Source organism: Pleurodeles waltl, chromosome 8 (genome assembly GCF_031143425.1).
Source record: "Pleurodeles waltl isolate 20211129_DDA chromosome 8, aPleWal1.hap1.20221129, whole genome shotgun sequence".
Lineage (NCBI taxonomy): Eukaryota > Metazoa > Chordata > Amphibia > Caudata > Salamandridae > Pleurodeles > Pleurodeles waltl.
Window position 1 is genome coordinate 57,333,471 of NC_090447.1, and position 17,126 is coordinate 57,350,596.

General features: G+C 44.9%; 2 long non-coding RNA genes across 2 annotated transcripts in view; one reads left to right on the forward strand and one right to left on the reverse strand.

The window, feature by feature from the left end:
• Positions 1-2,674, reverse strand: part of LOC138249038 (uncharacterized) — a 43,397-nt gene extending 40,723 nt beyond the window's left edge. The window contains exon 1 of the long non-coding RNA XR_011194687.1: positions 2,479-2,674. This is a non-coding gene — a long non-coding RNA (uncharacterized lncRNA). The remainder of the gene's footprint in view (positions 1-2,478) is intronic.
• An 81-nt stretch (positions 2,675-2,755) lies between these two features.
• The window catches only part of LOC138249039 (uncharacterized), a 79,765-nt gene continuing 65,394 nt past the window's right edge, over positions 2,756-17,126 (forward strand). The window contains exons 1-2 of the long non-coding RNA XR_011194688.1: positions 2,756-2,863; positions 7,254-7,310. This is a non-coding gene — a long non-coding RNA (uncharacterized lncRNA). The remainder of the gene's footprint in view (positions 2,864-7,253; positions 7,311-17,126) is intronic.

Sequence of the window (17,126 nt, forward strand, 5' to 3'; positions counted from 1 at the left end):
TTCCAAAGGCCAATACTTTCCCTACTGTTGTAATGACTGGAATAGTGAATTCCAGTCTTCAGAAATTCCTTGTTTTTCCTACTGTTGCACAGACTGTTGTGGCAATAGTAAATATTGCTCCCTCAAAATCCAATGCTTTCCCGTAGTGTGCCCTGTTTGGAGTGAGAATAGTAACATTAAGGCCTCTGACATTCTGCACTTTTCCAACTGTTGTATTGTTTTGAGTGGGAATAGTAAATTGTACCACTCCAATGTCCAACACTTTCACTACTATTGCAGAGCATGAGGTGGTAACAGTAAAGGTTACCCCTCCAAGTTCAACACTTTCCCTACCTTTGCGTCAAGTAGAGTAGGATTAGTATATTTAATATTCTTAGAATCCAATCATTTTCATAATGTTGGTTAGACAGATTATATATATATATATATATATATATATATATATATATATATATATATCATTCACTGAAATAACTCACGATTACAATAATGTTATAGTTAGTTTCTGAATTTACTCAGACAAAATCATACAAATTCAGCAGTTATGGTTTGAGTTATTTCAAGTAACTAGTACTCACACCCTAAGGTAGGCAGCGCCAAAATCTAACGCCAACCCAGGGGAGGCGTTACCAAAGTGCAATGAGGAGGAAAACTTTTCTTACTCCTCGTTTTTGCTTGTTCTATACGTGCTGCATTTTGCAGCATCCAGAGAAAGAATAAAATGCCAGAATTGATTGTTTATGTGCGGAAGGTGTCCCTTTCTGCACAAAAACAAGCATTTGAAAATTGAGCTTTGGACATTCTGGGTGTGCTGCATTCTGCAGTGCACACAGAAATGCCAAAGCGCCAGTAGTGATTATTTTTTGTGCAGGAAGGGACACCTTCCCACACATAAACAATCAAACCCCTCAACACAGACATCCTTGTACAATGGTGCAAGGGTGCCTGCATTGACGCTGGCAGCTAAATTTATCACCAGCACAGGGGACAACACAGAGGTACACCACATTCAATTAAATACGGTGCATCCCTGAGTTGTGAAAATAACGTAGCGCGGCACTGGCAATTTTGATGTAGTGTCACCCTCCATTATTTTCCCATAAATATGGGGCCATAGTGAAATAGGTTATTAGCTCTAATGTGGAGTACACACAAATAGTTGGCATGAAATCACTTATTACATCCGAGAGCAGTACCCAACTTTTTCCTCAGGAGCTGTGTGTGCTGCTTCATTCACGTAAACACTACTTGAGAGTACTAAAGGAGGAGAGCTAGCAAAAGTCAGCTTTGTGTGTAATTATGAGTAACTTCTATCAGAGCTTCCTTTTTATTAACATTTTTGCCACAGATTCATTACCCCATTGTGAATTTGCTGCAAATGTTTTTTTTTATTAAGTGCTTTTTAGCTGGGGGGTCCATCCGGAACCCCATCACCAGAGCTAGGGGGTCAGGATGTCTGTACCTTGGCCCCTTTTCTTTTTTTAAACTTTTTTTTGTGGGACTCGGCTTCAGCCAAGTCCCAACATGGCTGCCAACACTTCCCTGTTGAAATGTTGGCAGCCAATCAGATCTCAGCACCAGATCAGGAGGTGTCACAAATCCTTTGCATCCCTATTTATATACATTTTGATTTTCTTTAATTTCTCAAAAATTACTAAACGCATTTACACCAAATAAAAGAAAGGACTCTTTCTGGACCAAGAGCTACCTTTCTGCAAAATTTGGTTTAATTCCTTCCAGTGGAGTGGGCGCTATCACTGTTCAAAATCCCTGTAACAGGGTCACAGTAATGGAGGCTCACAATGATATTCTAATGTTTGTGGTTTATTGAAATCCTAGAGGATATTACAGTCCTGAAATTCTATTCCTTGCACTCTATTTGGTATTTTCTTCTTCTTTGCATTCCCACTCGCTCTCTGTATTCTTCTTTTCCCAGATGGTGACTCAGGAGGCACATGGAAAGAAAGAAGAATACGTTGGTTGGTAGGAACATAGTACAACTACTGTTTTCCTCTTTCTCTCCCTTCTTTCCTTTTTGCCTGGCTCTTGTCTCTTTAATTACTTTTTTTTTCTTCACTGATTTTCCTTTGCCTTTTCTGTTTTCTTTCTTCCTTTCAAATTTTCTTACTTTCTATCTTGTTATCTTCTTCTGTCTTTTGCTAGGGTTCTCTTTTCTTTTATTTCCTCTATTGTGCCCTCTCTTCTCTTTGATTACTGGCTTGGTTGTCTCTCTCTCTCTTTTTTTCCTTATTGTATTTCTGCTCCCACACAAGTAACCTACTTGTTATTTTTATTATGTCCACCTGTAGTAGCCCTGGTACAATTAGTCTCGTAAGAAAAACAAAAAAAAACCCTGTTCGTAAACTGAATCACCAACTAAAATAACCCAGAAATATTCCCTTACTCAGCTAACCCTCCACTTCCCACCGATCCCGCTTTTAAGACTCCCCTTCCCCCCTTTTTGCTGTCAGATCGTACCTGACTAGGCCAGTCTGTGCGCTTCGCCGCTCCTGTTCGTCCCACAGCATCGGGAAAATCTTTTCACTGTTGCCTCCTCTGGTGTCCTGGCTGCTTCGTCGTCTTCTCTCTTCGGCTCCGTTGCGGTCGTCGGCACATCGCTGTCAGCGTCATCGGGAGAATCCGTTCATCCCCCGGCCACGGTCACCTTGGGTTTAAAAACCCCTCCTCCTGCTGAATGTGCTTCGTCATTGGTTAGCTGGAAGTTCTTTTCCGGATCACCTGTTCCCGATCCGGAAATGCCCCCAGGGTATTGTTGGGCCGTATCTCCAATGATCGGCCCAGCACATTCACTCCCCCTGGACAGTGGCTGTTGGAGCCACGTGCTGGAAGGATATATAGAAAGGTAATCTGCATTGGATAGGAGGGAGCCTGGCGAATGCTGCACCTGGAAGGAGAAAGATTGGAGGGATAAAAACCAACGAAGTACCCGTGCTTTGGTGTCCTTATGGCGTACCAACCAGGTTAAGGGAGCATGATCAGTGAGCAATGTGAAGGGACGGCCCGTTAAGTAATATTGTAATGATTCAATAGCCCATTTGATCGCAAGACATTCCTTCTCAAGGGTGGGATAATGTTTCTCATGTGGTAGAAGTTTCCTACTAAGGTATACTATAGGATGATAAAGTATGTGCTCATCTGTCTGCGATAGAACAGCTCCTATCCCTTGTTTGGTCCTGAAAGGGTTTCTGAAAGTCAGGGCAACGCAGTACAGACTCAGTTGTCAGGAGATGTTTTAATTGTTCAAATCTTGTTTTTTCACACTCAGTGAGATGAGTGATCTGATTGGGTTTGTTCTTTTCCAGTAGGGCAGTGAGGGGGGCTGCAATTTCCTAAAAATTAGGGATAAATCGCCTGTAATATCCGACCATCCCTAAGAAGGCCCTGACATATTTTTTCCGTCAAGACAGAGGAATTTGCGTGATGGCGTGTATTTGTTCTCGCTGGGGTTTCACTATTCCATGACCTGTCACATACCCTGGTTAATTGATATTATCATGACCTATCTTACATTGTTCAGGGGTCACCACAAGGCTTGCATCTCTAAGGGCATGTAAAACACTGGTTAAAAGTGAGGTATGGTCATCCCAGGTCATACTATAGATAATGATGTCATCTAAGTAGGCAGCACCATAGTTCTTAAAGGGACGGAGCACCATATCTATCAGTCGTTGAAAGGTAGCAGGTGCACCATGCAAACCAAATGAAAGGACCGTAAATTGTTAGAGTCCTGAGGGGGTGGAAAACACTAATTTTCTCTTTGTCCTCCTCTTTCAGAGGAATCTGCCAGTAACCTTTAGTTAAGTCTAGTGTGTTCATATATTTGGCTTTCCCTAACCGCTCAAGTAGATCCTCAATTCCAGGCATAGGATAGGTGTAAAAATGGGAGAGGGCGTTAACTTGTCTAAAGTCAATGCAAAACCTAATAGTCCTGTCTGGTTTTGGAACTACAACTATGGCTGAGCACCAAGGACTAGAGGAGGGCTCAATAATCCCTGCCTGTAACATGTATCTCACCTCCTGTTCTACCATTTTCCGTCTGGCTTCTGGTATCCAGTATGGTCTTTGTCGGGCTACCCTGTCTCCTATTGTTCGGATATAATGTTGTATTAAGTGAGTTCTTCCTGGGGTTTTTGAAAAACCATCAAGGTTATCACTCACTATATCAGATAATTGGGAACGATGGTTGGGGGAGAGAAAATCACCGAGCTGGGGCATACATATCTCGTTGTTTTCCTGTGTCTCTGTGGGATATGGAGGTATGACGTCTACCGTCCCAGTAGAAATGTACATAATACAGAGAGAATCATCTGTATCATGCCACAATTTTAAAAGGTTGATGTGATATATTTGCTCTCTACCGAACCCGAGGGTATTTCAATTTTGTATGTTACTGGAGTAACTTGTTCATGGATGGTCAAGGGGACTTGCCAATGGGCCAGTAGTTTGTTCTCTGTTGTGGGCAACAGCACTAATGCTTTTTGACCTACGGCTAAGGTTCGGGGTCTAGTAGGTGTATCATAATAGTTTTTTTGTTTTTCCTGGTCTTCTTTTAAACACTTGTGAGCTTCTTCCCACACAATGTGTAAGTTTTCTTTTAAGTCCTTAGTGAAGGTTAAAACATCTTTGATTTCTTCTTCCCTCTCTTCCCATTGCTCTGCTAGCATATCTAATAATGTTCGGGGTTGCTGACCTAAGAGAAGCTCAAAGGGGCTGTGTCCTGTGGATGACTGTACATGGGTTTGGAGGGCATATGGAACTAGGGGTAGTTTTTTTCCCAGTTCTTCTCTGATTCATTAATGATTTTACGCAGGAGGTTCTTGATAGCTTTATTATAGCTCTCAACAAGGCCATCAGTTTGGTTATGGTAGACTGATGTCCAGATCTGTTGTACTCCCAGTACCTGACATACTTCCGACATCAATCAGGACATAAAAGAAGTCCCTTGGTCTGTAAGAATCTCCTTGGGGAACCCCACTCTAGAAAAATAACTCTATTATAGTTTGTGCTATAGACGTTGTGGTCATACTGGCTAAGGGAATAGCTTCAGGATACAGGGGGGCATAATCTACTAAAACTAGAAGGTATTGATGTCCCTTTACTGATGGGATTAAGGGGCCTACCAAATCCATACCAACTCTTGTGAATGGGATTTCTATTATAGGAAGAGGATGGACTGGAACTTTGCGATTGGAGGAGGGGTTTATCATTTGGCATTTGAGACAGGCCTGACAATGCTTCCTAATATTGTTGTATACCCCTGGCCAATAGAACCTTTTGGTTAGACTCTTCTGTTTTCTCCCGACCGAGATGTCCTTCACCATTATCACCATGATCTAAGTGGAGCACTTGTTCCCGATAGGCCTGAGGAATCACCAACTGGGGTACCCGGTTAGTGGAGCTGGAACAGACTCTATACAATAAATCATTAGTGAGTTGGAAAGTCAGACCTACCAAATGGGTTTCAGAGGATAAGGCTATCTGTCAAGCATTCTTCAGGGTTAGGTCTTCTCTTTGTGACTGTCGGAATTCTCTGGCAATGGACATTATGGCCTTCAGAAGTTCCGGCGAAGGTTCTCTGGTTTTAGTAGGGTCATTCTGATACATTTGCTTGTGTTCTCGTTTTTGAGACTTCATGAGTTTCCTTTTTGGGTTGGTTTCCTCTATGCTGGAGGATACAAAGGGAACTTCCCTCCACCTGGTCTCGGTAAGGTTATTATCATTTAACATGTCTAGTAGTTTGGGAAATGCTTCATAGTCAGTCCAGTCCCTACAATAAGATCTTCCCCTAAATTAGGAATCACACCTACTGAGATGCACTCCTCTTTTCCCCTCCAATTGATCTCTATAGTGGCGACTGGGTAGGTTTTCCGATCTCCATGTACACAAGTGATTAACACTTGGGTATCCAGGTCCCATTGATCTGGTTGCATATATGCTTGATTCACTACACTTTGACTACAACCAGAATCAATGAGTATGAGCCTCTTTTCTTTCTTCACCAACATAGTGGTGGTATATCTTGCCATGGTTTTTCCTAACCATAAAACCAGTCCTTTTGCCATTCCTATCTCCATTGGTTCCTCCTACTCCTTTTTGAGAGGGCAATGTCTCGCTATGTTCCCCCAGTCGGCACAATGAAAGCATTTAGGCCCCATTGTGAAGTCTTTGGATGGGCAACGAGAGATACTGGGTTTTTCCATGCTTGGACCTGGTACAGGTCTGGTAAGAAGTGGTTTTGGGTTAGGGCATATGGACATAGTTTTATCATGGGAGCTTCTAAGCTCTGGGGCTCGGTGGAATGCGCATGCTAGGTCTATAGCAGTGGTATTATTGAGGCTTGGATGTTGCCGGATCCAGTTTCTCATGGACAGGGGTAGAGCGTCTAGATACTGCTCTAGTACCACAGTGTCAAACATGTCTTCTTTGGAGGTCACCGTGGGATTTAACCATTTTCCCACAGCATGATGTACTCAATAATAGAGAGTGCAGGGATTCTTCTGGGGAGCTCGCTTGGTTAGTCGGAACCTAACCCGATAGCTCTCTTGATGCAGACCGACCAATTCAAGAATGGCTTTCTTGTTCTCGGTATAGGGCATTACACCCCCGGGATTTACCGCCTGATAAGCAGCCTGCAGATTACCAGTTAATAAAGGCGCAATGTATTGGCCCCATTTATCTGTTGGCCAATTGGCAGAACTAGCAACCCACTCTAAATTTGTAAAGAAAGAGTCCTGGTCTTCATTTTCCTGGTATTTTTACAGGACACTACTGGGGACATTGGGGTGTACCCTACTGTTTGCTATGTTCTCTGTCAATTTCCCAAGAGCCGCCTCATGAACCAGCTGATTATTGGCGATGATCGTCGCCTGACTCTTTAACGCAATCTGTAGCGCTTCCCGCTCTTCCTTGGCGTCTTTTAGTTGCTCCTCCCAAACTAGCTGTAGATGTCTTTGTCCTTCCTCTAGTTGGGCAATCATGTCTGCTTATGTAGGATTTTCCTCCATTACCTATCCCTGTTCGATACCGGGATTGCCTAAATCCCACTTCTGACACCACTGCCACAGGGTCACAGTAATGGAAGCTCACAATGATATTCTTATGTTTGTGGTTTATTGAATTCTTAGAGGATATTACAGTCCTGTAATTCTATTCCTTGCTCTCTATTAGTTATTTTCTTCTTCTTTGCATTCCCACGTGGTCTTCACTCTCTCCCTGTATTCTTCTTTTCCCAGATGGTGACTCAAGAGGTGCATGGAAAGAAAGAAGAATACAAGAACATTGGTTGGTGGGTACGTAGTACAACTACTGTTTTCCTCTTTCTCTCCCTCTTGCTAGGGTTCTCTTTTCTTTTTTTTCCTCTATTGTGCCCTCTCTTCTCTTTGATTACTGGCTTGGTTGTCTCTCTCTCTCTTTTTTTTTTCCTTTTTGTATTTCTGTTCCCACACAAGTAATCTACTTGTTATTATTATTATGTCCACCTGTAGTAGCCCTGGTACAATGAGTCTCATAACAAAAACAACAAAAAAAACCTGTCCGTTAACTGAATCACCATCTAAAATAACCCAGAAATATTCCCTTACTCAGCTAACCCTCCACTTCCTACCGATCCTGCACTTAAGACTCCCCTTCCCCCCTTTTTGCTGTCGGATCGTGGCTGATTAGTCCACGATCTTCCCAGAGCGAGGCCAGTCTGTGCGCTTCGCCGCCTCCTGTTCGTCCCACCGGCGTCGGGAAAATCTTCTTGCTGTTGCCTCCTCTGGTGTGCTGGTTCCGGCGTCGTCTTCTCTCTTCGGCTCTGTTGGGGTCGTCGGCGCGTCGCTGTCAGCGGCATCGGAGGAATCCGTCCATCCCCCGGGCGTGGTCGCATTGGGTTTAAAAACCCCTCCGCCTGTTGAATGTGCTTCGTCATTGTTTGGCGGGAAGTTCTCTTCTGGATCACCTGTTCCCGATCCGGAAATGCCCCCGGGGTATTGGTGGACCGTATCTCCAATAATCAGCCCGGCGCAATCACTATATAAAAATCAATGGTAAAAATGTGTTTTTAAACCCCCCCTTCATCTCTTCCCCTACTTGAAGGATCACCCCAAAACTTTTTACATCGACGCTGAAGTTTCTTGGAAAATGTTGTGAATATTCATCCAATGGTGCTAAAGTTATTAGCAAAACAAAATATAGAAGCTAGGTACTAATTATAACTAACGAGTGGTGACTGTCATGCTGTTTTTCATTACGTCTAACCACTAACCATTTTCCATTCTATTACTGGCACTTGTGGGGGACTGCGAGTCCCAGGCTCCTTAGCATCAGTGGGCGGCAACATTCATCTTGGGAGCAGGACTGAGTGAATGCACTATATAGCGCTGCCCTGATTCCTGCCCTGCGGGACACAAGCAGGATGCGCCCTGGGGAAAACCTGGGTCAAGGGCAGGCCCCTCCTGCACCCGTCAGCACCTAGAAGAGGCAGGGCCACCTCTTCCTTAATTTTGTCTCATGGAGACAGTGATGGGTAAGAGAACGTCAACAAGTTCTTTGGATGTTGATTTAGATCTCGCAAGGAATCCACGTAATCATTCATCTATGATTTTGTATCTTACCTCAGCTGTGGGAGCTCTTACTGAAGAAATTCAAAATGCTGAACAAAGCCTAGGATGCAATAGCAATACCTTTGTAAAGATTCCAAGTCTGTTAGACTCTTTTAGCGACATTATACCTGAGGATGCGGGTCATAAATCACTCACAATTGAGGTGGGTAGTAACCCAGTGATGACTGTCACTGAGGGGGCTGGATGGACTCCAGCACACACCTCTGTAGAGGCTGAGCTGAGTGGTGGACGTCCGAAAGTAAACAGATTAAGGTGGTAAGGAAGAAAGGGATGAAGGCCATGAAGTTGAAGAGTGCTACGATTGCTCCCTTTTTGATCTCCTCAATGCCTAACATGGATATTGGTTCAGGAACAGTTTTGGCATTCAACACTCTTCCCTTAGTGGTCTTAAAAGCTATTGAGTTGTTGTCAAAATCTACCTTGGAGCATATGCTGAACTCTATCTGTAACAACATTGTAAAAATATTTTCAAGGGCAATCAAAGGTGTATGTGCAAAGCTGGGTATAATTGAATCCTTGTTGACAACAGGGGGGATGAGCAAAGGCAATATTTTTTATGCTAATCCTGAAAAGTATATAGAGGCATATTAAAAATAATAGTGTGCCTCCTTTTAACACATGCTCTGTGCAGGCATTACAAATGCGGCTAAAAACGGTGCAGTAGAATCTCAGAGATTCCACTGCGCCATTTTTGTAGGCCCCCTAATGGGTGAACACCATCCTTGCATTTATTATGCCTGGTGCAGGGATAATGTGGCGCAAGGGTTTACAAAGTGGGGCAATGCACAGCATTTGTGCCACACTATAGCCACATTAGTGTAAAAAAAATTAGGTTAATGTGGCAATAGATGGCGCTAGGCCCTTCTTACATTTGGGCCTTCACTTTTTGTTTTTAATTTTGTACAGATCCATGGCTCCTCCATGAATTTGTGGCAAAATGTAAAAATGTGTCCCTAGATGAGGTCTCCCTGTGGGACCCCACCACCAGGCCTATGGGTTTAAAAAAAATTGTTTATTGGTTTTGCCATAGCAACGTAGAAACGTATTACATCAAACACATTTTAGATGTGTCAGCTGCACAGCTAGCCAACAATTGTATATTCAGCAGTTCATAGTGCACTGACATAAGACCAGGTACACGTCAGCTGTATACAACTCAAAGCCAATATCAGCAATAAGGGAATCATTCTTGGGAGGGGAGGGGAAGAGAGCGGCCACATTTGTTCAGGTTAAGTAAAAGCAGTGCAGTGTTTATCTATGTATTCTCACACACACAGCCACGGCTGCTGCACTCATGCCAATTAAAAAGATCATTGTAGATGTGCCCTCTCTGTTGCAGGCCTCTCCATCACCTGCATCTGTAACAAATTTGACAGGGCTGCCCAGCTGTCTAAGCTGTCAAGGGGTCACGATGTGGCAGGCTTCATATCCCAATATAGGTTGAGTTGTTCCTGGCAATATGTAGCATCCCTTGGCCAGTTGGACTTGCGGGGATGGACCCATCCCATTGCTATCCTGTATTTCGCCAATAGGAGCAGCATGTCCACCAGTCTCCCGACGCCGCTTGGGACTTTCTTAACATAACGCAAGAGGGTGATCATTGGGGTATACGGGATTGTGTGTCCCACTACTGCATCTATTACATCAAACACATCTTGCAAGTAACATTGCACCTCTGGGTATCTCCTAGAAGAATGTAAAAAATCTGCCTTTTCAGCGCGGCATCCCTGACAGCACAAATCCACTGAAGCCCCATGTGGTGTGACCACGCCAGAGTATAGTAAGCCCTATGGAACAATTTGAAATCAATCAGGCGCAAGCGATAATTGGGGGAGAGAGCATGAATATGTGCACAGCAATATTGCCAGTTAACATCTAATATTGCCATGCCTAAATCACAGTCCTATAATGGGTGGGCACTGGAGGAGGAGACCGGTGCTGTTGCCTGAGTAGCAGTGCATAGTCTTGTAATCAATTGGCGTGGCATCCGGGAAGTGTGAAGTATCTCGAGAGACTGAAGGACTGGCAGCACAGCAGGGAAGTCCCCATTCTGAGCACTAAGAACAGCATGTAATTGGAGGTCGGTAAGTCTGTATAATGGAGTGTTGAAAGGCTCCTGCAGTGTCCTTCGGGATACAGTCAGCTTCATCCTCTGAAGCCTTGTGTGTGTACATGCATAACATTACATGGGTAGCATTTATTGATCTAGCAGAGGCATAGAAGGTGCGTAAATCATGCTCATATTTGCCCTTCAATGGAGTTCCTCCATGCCCCCACAGTGAACAGCACAGCGTCTACTTTAGAGCAAGGACGTCTTGGGGGAGTATATAGAGCCCTCACCGGCTAGCAAGGCCAAACCATATTGTGTTGCGTTGCGGTGTGAGATAGGTATTGTATTGGATGTACCCAGAAATGCAAAAATTGTGCCTGGGTGCTGCTGTAGTATAGATCAATATCAGGCACTGCAAGTCCGCCCTGTTCAAAGGGCATTGTGAGAAGTTCCCATGCTACTTGTGGCTGTCCCCTCCACTCGGGCCAAGGAAATCAGAAGCAAGCTCAGCCTCTTCCTGAAGCAGCAGGTGAGTGGCAACAGAAGGTTAATAAACAAGTAGAGGAACTTGGGGAGCACCACCATCTTAGTTATAGCAATCCAGCAAGTCAGAGATAGTGGCAAAGACTGCCAACAGTCTACCCTCTCCCCAAACCAGGAGATTATTCTTCCATAGTTCACCGTCCATAGCTCGTCCATAGCCAGATCCGCATGTAGAAGACAGGTTACTCTGCCCAGCACAGAGGGAAGTCAGAGATGTGTGGCATCTGTCAATGGGAACACTATGGATTTAGTCCCATTGATTTTTATACTATAGAGCTCTCCGAATCATATGGACTCGCATATGAAGGGGTCTAAATTAGTCTGCAGGTCCTGAAGATACAGCGTGACATAATCTGCATACATCGATACCAAGATAGGTCACGGTTGGAAACAAGCCCGTGATGATGAGGGTATTGCCTAAGGCCTGTTGCCAATGGCTCCATTGCTACCGTGAACAGAAGCGGCGATAGAGGTCAATCATGCAGGGTGCCCCTACAAACAGGGAAGGCATAGGTAATGGAGCCCTTAATTCATAATCTGGCCAAGGACCAGGGGCCAGATGTAGCAAAGGGTTTTACCCATTTTGTGTCTATGGGAAAATTGGTTCGTACATATGGCCCCAGGTTTATAACAGGTAAATCAGTCGGATGTATTTGGGGTTGAGGACTAAATGGGTCAGGAGCGCAAAGAGGAAAGACCATTCTAAGGAATCAAATGCTTGAATTGCATCTAAGAATAACACTGCCATATGGCTTTCTGTGTCGACCGATTGTGCCACAGCAAAGTATGTCTGTAGTCTGTATGACGCTGATCTATCAGGGACAAGCCTCGACTAGTCTGGTAGGACTATAGTGAACAGCATAGGTAGCATTCTTGAGGCAATCAGTTTTGCCAGAATTTTGTTGTCTCCATTTATTAGCAACAGAGGACGATAGGAGTAATATTTTGGAGTGTTCTTACCAGGTTTAAGCACAGTTACTATCAGCGCTTCATGTAATGAAGGTGGCAGAATGCCACTCTCAATTGATTTGGAAAACATCGCAAAGAGATGTGATGCCAGTAGGTCTGCATATTACTTGTGGAATGCCGCTGTTAAGCCATTCAGGCCTGGAGTTTTATCACCCTGTAATCCCTGGATTGTTTAGACAATATCTTCCTTCGAAAGGGGGAAATCCAAGAATTGTTTGAGGTCATCTTCTAGCTACAGAAGACTGAATGTATGGAAATAATCTGTATATGCATCCTCGCCAAGTGAGTGAGCGGAGGAGTTCAGAGTGGTATGGAAAGTCTTCATTGCTTGTTTCAATGCAGCTGTGCCATGCCACCAGTAGGGGAGATGTTTCGTCCTCTAACCCCACTATGTATTCACGTTCTCATGGTCTTCACAAGTGGTTGGTGTTCTTTTCCAGCCCTGTCTCCCTCTCCATATTGCCTAGCCAGTGTGGCTCTCCCTAGGTAGCATACTAAAACTGATCAAGTTTAGCCTGGGCCTCTGCCAGATACACGGTGTCTCCTGTGGCACAGCAGTTTCTTCCAATATCCCCCACTAGGTGCTTCAGCTGAATTAAGACTTGGCATAATGTGCATAGGATTTCGTGCTGTTTGACCAGGCACACCCCCATGATAACCACCTTAAATGCCTCCCAAAGAGTGGCTAGGGACTGCACCGATCCTTTATTATGGGTGAAGTAATCAACTATAGCCTCCCACACCTCGTCTCTAAAAGCCTGATCTCGCAAGGCTCCCACTGGCAGTCACCATGTGAATGCTCAATGCATCCCGCCAGGGACTCGCATCTCCAAGAGTACAGGGGAGTGATCAAAAAGTGTGGGTAGGCAATGTATCAGAGCATGTGTCCAAGTGTCCGCATCTTTAGTAGCAACCCACATGTCTATGCAAGACCAGCTGTTATGTGTGATGTTAATGCAGGTACCCTCCCTGATGTCCTTATGCTTCATGCGCCATAGGTCTACTAACCATATGTGGGGGACGGGCATCACTTCTGCTATCTATTGTGGGGTCCAGCACGACATTGATGTCTTCCCCATATGAGGGTGCCAGGTCCCAACATACCAACTAGACACCAGACCTCTGTAAAAAAAACTCTGGGCTGTCCACGTTTGAGATGTAAATTGACAGTAGCTGGAAGGGGCAATCAAAAAGTACACCAGAAATCATAACATATCGACCAACTGGGCTGCATCCTACTTCTCTAGTACACCAAGGGAATCCCCTGTGGGTTAATATGGCAACACTACGTGCATAGCAGGAGTAATGTGCTCCATGTGATTCCCCAATCCACCCTGCTCGTAGGCCCGACATGGTATAAGCTGTGAGGTAAGTTTTTTGCAACATGCATATGTCAACTGCATGGCATCGCAAATAGGCAAACACCTGGCGTACCTTATGTGCATTATTTAACCCATGGATATTCCAGGACAGGAATTTCAAAGCATTGGTTGTTGTATGAGGTAACATAGTATCATCCACGGAGGGTATCTGAATAGAGCTGCAGCGTTGTGTGTGAGCAGAACTCTAGAGTTCCAGGGAACATCAGGTGGGGAATGAAGGCTAGAGCCACAATAACATCAAACATCAACTACAAATACAACAAACCACCCACCTCCCACTCTGACCCCCTAATCGGGTCAGACTAGTACAACCTGTGTACAAAACATCTCAAAACATCTCTTGCTGAAGGGGAGTATTCAAATAGCCAAGGACTCACCCCAGGGAGGCAGAGGAGAGACCCTTGCATCTCAATCCCAGCAAGGGGACGAGTGGTTAGGGAACCAAGATTGTGTGTCCAATGAGCTGGCCAGGACAGTCCACCAGAAAGCATTCCAGGATCACCTGCCGGAAGTCTTGATAGGTTAGTGCCTCTACTGCAGAGCAGTCATGGCTATCGGCCTTCCAAAATGTCCGGGATTCAGCAGCCTGTTTTGGGAGTGTTTTCTCAAATTTTGCAGCTGCCTTGGGTTCCGTAAACAAGTGTAGCCTTCTGCGATGCTCGATTCTCAATTTCACCAGGTATATCATGGAATACATGGCATCCATTTGAAGTAAGGACCTTTTCACTGGCAGAAAGTCTCTACGCGCAGCTTGGACAACGGGGTGAAATCAGGAAAGATGGAAAATGCATTATTTTGGTTAAAATTGGATGCAGCTCTTGGGCCAAATGGAGGACAGTGTCATGGTCCCTATAATTGAGTAGTTTGGCGATAATGGCCCAAGCTGGTGCTCCGGGGGTGGCATCAGTCCCAGCGAATGACCAGAACTGAAGAAAGGGCCCTAGGGAATAGTGAACGTAACATGACCTCCACATAGTCCTCCATGTGAACCATGGTGGTAGACTCGGGCACTCCCATGATGCAGAGGTTGTTCCTCCAAGAGAAGGTCTCAAAGTCCTCATTTTTTATATGGATTACTTTGAGTACTTTTTCCATTTGTAGGAGTCACTCATCAGATGAATTCGGTCCATCGTCCAGGTCCGAGGTACAGCACTCCAAGTGCTTAAGTCCGGAGCCGTGGTCATCCACCCTGTCTTTGAGACGATTCATCCTGTCCATGGGTTGGTCAAGTTTAGAATCAATGACAGCAAGGCTATGCTTTACATCTAGGAACATGGCTTTGATCAATGCCATTTGAGCCGTGTCTTCATTACGCAGCTCTGCAAGGTTTTCATCATTGTTCATCCTACTTGAGGCCCCAGATTTTTTTTGAGTGTCAAATGACAGCTTCATCTGTTTTTGCTCAGCCTTCCCCATGTTGAACTCACAGGTGAAGGCTGACAGGGAACCAGTGTACCGATCAGAAGGCACAGCAGGGGGCAACCGGGTGCTGGGTTATTCTATTGTAATATCTCCTGGGTCAGTGTGACTCATTTGTGTTATTACTATATAGATGTGTTCATATGATGATGCAGTGTCGCCCAAATCTCCCATAGAGCAGGGGCGCCATGAAGGACCCCCAGTATGGCCAGCCAGGACCATCCACACCCCAGCAAGCCCGCTGGGGGCACCAGTGGCCCACCAATACTTCTGCTGTGAAAGCGCAGGCTGTGCAGGAGTAATCTCCCCATGACACAATGATGCTGAAATGCAACACTCCCCCCAGGATCCAGCTAGGCTGGTTGTGCTGCATCACTTACAGGGAAGGTGGAGTTCATGGCAGTCCAGGCCTCCACCAAAGCTGTGCTCTCGCCTCCCGTTACACCCAGCTCAGGAGGGGTAAGAACCTCAGTTCACCTAGAGAGGGCGGCACTAAACTGCTGTTTATTGGGTCCTGGGGCCTTTGCTTGCGCTGCCCCCCGCAGATCCTCCAAGCAGTGCAGCTTGTCCCTCTCCATCAGCTCACCTCCTCACCGTTACTCCATTGCACATCCATCACAAGCCTGGGCCTCAGGCCATGGCTCCCAGCAGCTTCAGATGTCCCTTTTTTCCACCAGCCATAGGCAGACACATTTTCCTCACATCAGCACCTGCGGGTCCACCAGGTTTTAACCTAGATCACCTTGTTCCACGAGGATTACACAGGTGTTAGAAGGCAGGGTATGCTCCGCCTGCTCTCCCGCAGGCCACGCCGAGGCCCCCATGAGCCCTGACTGGCAGATCACAGCAGGCACTCTCCACTTCGAACTGCCTCCTTTCGTCCCGGGCTGCATACTAGGTGTCGGTCCGCCCAGGACAAAAAGAGGCATCAGGAATAACAGGGAAATAAATAATTAAGTTCCCCAACTGGCAGAGCCTCATGCAAGTGTGGCCGTCTTGTCGGCGGGCCAAGCCACACCCCTCAGGCCTATGGGGTTAGGGTATTCCTACACTGTCCCCTTGTGTTTTCATCAGATCTGTGGGTCGTTCCTAGATATACATATACTATTTTTAATGACATAAAAAACTACTGAACAGATTTACACCAAGTTATGAAAAGCGATCTTTCTTGGCTATGGTCTAGCTTTCTGCAACATTTGGTGTAATTCCATTCAGCGGTGTTGGCTGCAGTTGGCATCAAAATCATTATGTCAAATTGCATGGGGAAATATATTTTGGACCACCTATTTCGCTGCCCTCCCTTGATGAATCATCCTGAAACTTTCCAGACAGCAGCTGTTTTGACTGGCATACTTGTGTTGAAAGTTTTGTGAACATTTATCAAACAGCGCCAAACATGCATTTTCCTATAGAAACTAGGTACTGTAACTATACTGGTGACAGCCAGTAAGTAGTGTATATATACACACAGCAGTTTATAATCATCATGGTGCACATGCTTGATTGGTGCCTCCTCTTGGGGTAACGATGCCCGGTTAGAAATCCACAAAGAATCGCAGGAGGCACTCTTCAAAAAGGGTACTTCAAAGTTTTATTCACAATCCAAAGGCAATAGTGAATGTCAGGACAATGCATTTTGACTGACCGTCTTGTTCACATGCTCCTTCTGCCATTTTATGTTATCCTTATATGTTGTTCTGCTACTATTTCACTGCAGCAAGGCCAGCATTCTGGTACTAGTTGTCCCTGTTTTTCGAAACATGCTCTGCTTAATGCACCTTGCATACACTACTTGCACATACATATGCCTGGATATGGGATGTTGTGGCATAACATTGAATTAATTAGGTTACAAAGTTTCAAGCCCTATATTAGGTATGCTTCATGTCATGTCTGCTACAAGAATTTAATGCTCAAAAATGTATTTTTCGAAGAAAACTCATAACCATTAAATAATATTCTGATTCTATTACACAAGAGCAGGCAAGGTATTATGGTAACTGTGGTCCTCATTACTGGGAACAGTCATCTTCCCCACATTAGTTCTGAGTATTATGTCATTCATTATGTCGAAATACTTATTCCAAGCAAATATGTGTTTATCTTTACAACCCAGTAACATTATTCTCATGGTATGCT